This window comes from Erigeron canadensis, chromosome 2 (assembly GCF_010389155.1).
Source record: "Erigeron canadensis isolate Cc75 chromosome 2, C_canadensis_v1, whole genome shotgun sequence".
NCBI lineage: Eukaryota > Viridiplantae > Streptophyta > Magnoliopsida > Asterales > Asteraceae > Erigeron > Erigeron canadensis.
Window position 1 is genome coordinate 40,607,084 of NC_057762.1, and position 5,630 is coordinate 40,612,713.

The window sequence follows — 5,630 nt, forward strand, 5'->3', positions numbered from 1 at the left end:
CATCTCGATCAGTGGAAACTCGCATCCGTGTCACTACAAAAAAACAGGCTTTCAGAGACTGAAAAATCAGTCTCCGATACACCATGATCAGTTACCAATGGTGTAACAAAGATGATTGCTAGTTACTAATCAGTTACAACCTCGTTACGAAAAGTAGGGTTATCAACTAAAAATCAATCCTTGTTGTATCGAACCAACAAGGACAAGAGATCAGTCTCCAAATAAAAATTCAGTCCTTATTTCTATAGACTGGTACCATGTTATTTCAGTCCCTAATGCATTTTATCAGTAAATGAAAGTCGTTGCAAATTGTGTTAGACCAGTTACTAATAATATTTAGGGACTGAAATTAGTCCATAAAACCTTGTTTTTAGTCCCTAATACCTTTGGTTTCTTTATAGATTACCATATCGAATCAGTCCCTAATAAAGGGATTTAAAGACTAATTAATAGTCCCGGAATCCAAAAATTTTCAGTCCTTAAGTTGCTAGTTTTGAAGACTAAAAATCAGTTTCAAGTGGTCACCTAATCAGTCTATGCTAGTAAGTTTTAAAAACTGATTAGTCCCAATAACAGCACTTTCAGTCTTTATTTTGCTTTTTTTAAAGACTGAAATTTAGTTTTAGATCAGTTCCTAATGATAGACTTTAAGACTGATTGTTAGTCACTAAATCTAGACGATTTCAGTCTTTGATCGGCTATTTTTAGTGACTAAAATTTAGTTTAATCAGTCCGCAAAAAAAAGACTTTAAAACTATTAATAGTCCCAGAATTGAGACGATTTTAGTCCTTAAATTGTTAGCTTTAGGGACTAAAAAGTAGTTTCTAATTTTCACCGAACCAGTTTCTAATAACGGCTCTACAAACTGATAATTAGTCACAAGAAATAGACTTTTAGTCTATGAATTGCCTCTTTTAAAGACTAAAATTTAGTCTTGAATCTGCATTGTATAAATGGTTTTTAAGACTAGTTTTAGTCCCAGAAAACAGATGAAATAGTGTCAATATATGTTAATCAATACAATAAACAAAAAATAATGTTAGATACTTCCGGCCCTCATTCAATATGCATACATATCTCTTGCAAGATTTATAAAACTCCAAACTATGAACGACAATAATATCAATATTATTTAAAGCATAGTAATCACCAATCGAAATAACATGAGTTTATATTCAATAGATTTAAAAATAAAACCAAATTCAATAAAAAAATTTCAGCATCCTATATATCACTATCGGTGAATTCATCATCATTACCATCAACTTCAAAGTCAGGAAATTTTTCTCTCATGAATTTTCCATTTTCTCATATTTACGTATATCCGTTCGTGTTCACTAACTTTTTTCTCAACTCTTCCATCTCAGCTAATTTTGTTCAGACATTGAGTCAGCTTGTTGCGATGATTCAGGTAACTCTTTCATCCAATAATCTTTTTCCCTCATCACAAGCCCAACACCCACCTCCCATCCTGATTGTATTGTCTTCTTCCGGCCACAGACATTTTTTATGGCTTGTCTCTCAATCTCGTGTTCCATAACAGTAATAAGAGTGCCTTCATCTTTTAGTTTATCAAGAGCCATCTGTTTATGCTTACAAATATTTCCTACCATCATGAAATGTATAGAGACAAGATTAAACCATAGTTGCACCCAATATCATTTTTAGTAAAAATGTTATAATCAAATGCTTTAAAAAAAAGATGCTTACATATTCATTACGTGCATCATCATTTAGCCATCCGTCTTCGTTCCCGTCCTTCGGTTTTTTATAATGCAACTCATAATACACCTTGAGCGGGCTAGGTGGCGTTTGGGTCTCCGTATTAGTCTGAAACCATGTCTTATTAATATAACTAATAAAGATAATATATTCAAGTTGGATTGTGAAACTAAACACCGATTGGTAATATGCACATATCAATTGTCCATTTATTATTTTAGAGCCTTGTTTAATCAGGAAAAATACAACAAACATGTGGTTTCTTTCACTCATATAACTATCTGGTTTCCTTCACCAACCCCGAATAATATAATAAAACCATATATAGATTTAATTAAAACGGTGTAGGGATGCTAGCTGGGTCGTCAGTAATACTTCTACCTATTCTGCTAGGAGCATGCTCTTTATGCAACAACAACACTCTTCTTTAAGCTTTTGTATATCAATAAACAAAACAATTATGAAAAACCACTCTCTTTTCATCTTTTTATTTCTGTGAATCTGCAGTTAGAAATATTGACCAACCAACTTTTTGTTTTGGTGAAATGCAATACAACTAATTATCACAATAACCAAACATATGAAATACAATTTTGTTGTACTTGCCTACTCCCACCCTACGACCATGAAGAATTCAAAAGGACACTTTTCTTTATCTCTTTATCATATTCGGCTATATATATAAAAATAAATAAATAACAAAAGGCCAATGAAATTCTTAACTCTTATTGCTTTGAGTGGCTACTGTTGAAAGAAACAAGTAAATTTCTCATTTTGCAAGAATTTTATCATATATATTTTTAGCATAGGACCCACAAGTCAACACAAGTACACAAGGACAGTTATATGTATACCTATAGTTTTCTTTTCATAAGAGACCAAAACAAATTGAACAAGATATATATTACCAACACAATAGAAGTTTCACATATCTGGCAGTTATACACGCTTAATAACAATTCTATATCCTACTAACTTTGAGCAAATTTCACAGATTTATCCTATTATATATATATATATATATATACTTCATCTGAAGAAAACAAATAGAAAATAGATTCTGCTTGCCTCTTTGTCAGCTAAAATTTCCGAGAGTCGGTTTTATGATTAATAATGTGCTTCATCTATCAGGTAACACATAATTAATTGGTTTAATTTACAAACAAATTGCTAAAAGTGTTTTATTTATAGACCAAAAAGTTGTACTACTCAAAGAAAAACCAAGCAGATAGATCAACTAAGTGACAATACTATAAGAACCAAATAATATCAGCATGCAAAAAACTAAACCTAAACCGGGCAATACAACAACTGAAATCAAGCATCAATCTTAGCTTCATTACATTAATGACAACTAATCTCTTCGCCCTTACAGACTAACCCCGGAAAAAAGGTACCAATATGAATTAATAGCAAAGTTCAAAAGACAACACAAACTATCAATACACTTTTTCATGTGGGCACAAACATGTACAATTTAAATGATAGTAAATTGGTTCAATGAAAAGTGTAAACTTTACCATTGAGTGTACAAGATTGGCTATCGAACGAGAGCCCCCCCTGCTTATATTAACTTTTTTTTGTCTGTTACCTTCCATCTTATCACTATAATTCTAGAAAATAAAAATTGAAAATGTATCATGGTTTGTAAAATGGAAAAAAACGTAAACGCATATGTATTTGATTTGTAAAATAAAGTTAGCACACATACCCGGTTTTTTCCAGCTCCCAATATTTGCACATGTGATTCCAGTTATCTAGACGACAACCAGGTTTTATTTTTGTTCTTGCCAATTCAGGATTTTTTATCCCTCCAACACTCTTCCAATGCTTACTCAATTCACCTCGGTAGCGTTTCCAATGTTCACGAAGTCGAGCATCCACATAGTCCATAAATTTTAAATCTTTTCGTAACAACTCAAACTTTCCCTGGATTTCATACATATCTTAGTAGTAGAACTGAATTGCAATGAGTAACAAAATTTAAAATTTTACATTGAAAGTGAAAATATACACAACTTACTTGTAATTTTTCATACATCAAAGTTTTGTGTTCTTGTGGAATTGAGTCCCATCTATGATACTCCATTGAACAAACATTGCGAATAATGATTCCACATTCAGTCGCAAATTTTGTTGCTGAGAGCCCAACGAAGGCCTTTGTGCCTTTAGCCATTTCCAAGGAAACTTTGGTACCATTAGGTAAACCTCCTAAAGTCTTTATTAACTTTTTGTTTGTATTTTGCTTGCGTTTATTGGGTTCCTTAATAGATTCTTCGGGAGGTTGACCAACAACTTCTTGTACATTAGGCTGAACAGATTCAGCCGGATCATTATTTGGTTCTTCAATAGGGACAGACTCCACATTGCTTGCTTCTCCAACCAATGGGTCTTCAGCAATAACAGTACGAGAAATAGGTGCTTCCCCAGAAACTAATTGAAATAGGCAAAGAGCAAAACTATAAGATGATAGATCCTTATAGAAATTTACATGTATAAAATAAAACTCGTGAATCCTATTATAATGTGGTGGACAAGTAAGATATACTAATTGCATGTTCCATCTATTTTCTTATGAACTGCATACATGATTCTGTAAATACAATGAATCAGAATTAATAATCAAAGATCGACTATAGTTCCTAACCTTATATAGCATGCAAGTTTAACTGAAACTATGAAAACCTAAGCAAATATGATGAAAATTAAACATTCCAGTTTCTAGGATTCGTCAAATAAAAAAAAAGAAACAGAAAAAGCTAATATTAAGATCAATAACAACAAAAACTTTAATTTTTTAAAAGACTACCCGTCCACCCATTAAGACTATGACGAAATTTTTTCTTTACTTCAATAACGTTCATGATGAAAAAGGATAACAAAACTTTAGGTAACATAAGATATTTCTTCAGGTAATGCAAGATATAACAAATGATGTCATTCTTAAAATCATATATTCATATTCATACTTTTTAAGATGAACAATCTGGAAATTTAACTCTTTGTCAATATGATTAAAGTTAGAAAAAACAAAAAAGAACTTTACCACTAGATGTAGTCTTTGACAAACGGGTATTGCGCTTACGAGCAGGTTTTTTTACTACTGGACTTTCATCAAGGATGGGGCAATCTGCTTGAGCTCTCTTTCTTGTAAGAGGCACAACCATCATAAGCACCATAAATATCCACATCGTGCTGTTTACAACTTAACAAGAAAAGATAATTAGCAAACAACAATGCATTTCGAGAATAGATTGAAAATATCTGCAACTAAACCCCTACTCACGGAGCAAAGGTATCATACTAAATAATCATAGTTTGATGTACAGATTCACCCTCTTAAGTTTCATTTTTAGTCTTATGTCGATTGACACTTAGATTCAATTTTAGTGAAAACATCAAATCATATATTGTTAGGTTCACAATTTTCGTGAGGTTGTGTATTCATAAAACATGTGCATCTAGCAAGGACATGTATTCTATTTTACAGTTAGAAGTAAAAGCCCACATTCTATCTAGTAACTAATATCATCATAGATTATGGAGACGTATTGTCGTAATACTTATTCTCCATAATTATAATTTCAATATGTCAATTATAAAAAAAATAATAATGTTAGAGTAATTATTTTACCCTTTGAATAGATGATTTAAGAGATTGGATCCATTAGACAATAATAATGACAAGTGATTCCAGCAACAAATAATTGTGAGTACCAATATTTTAGTAATTATAACTATGATCAAAACATGAGGAAATAAAAAAAAAATTCATGGGTATTTAATCTGCCGCCTAGCGGAAAAAAATAGCAACAATAAAGGTAGCAGCAAAGAATGATCATAAACTAAAATTGACAAACTAAGTAACTCACGAATTAAATACAATAAAATTGTTTCAAAAGTAAAG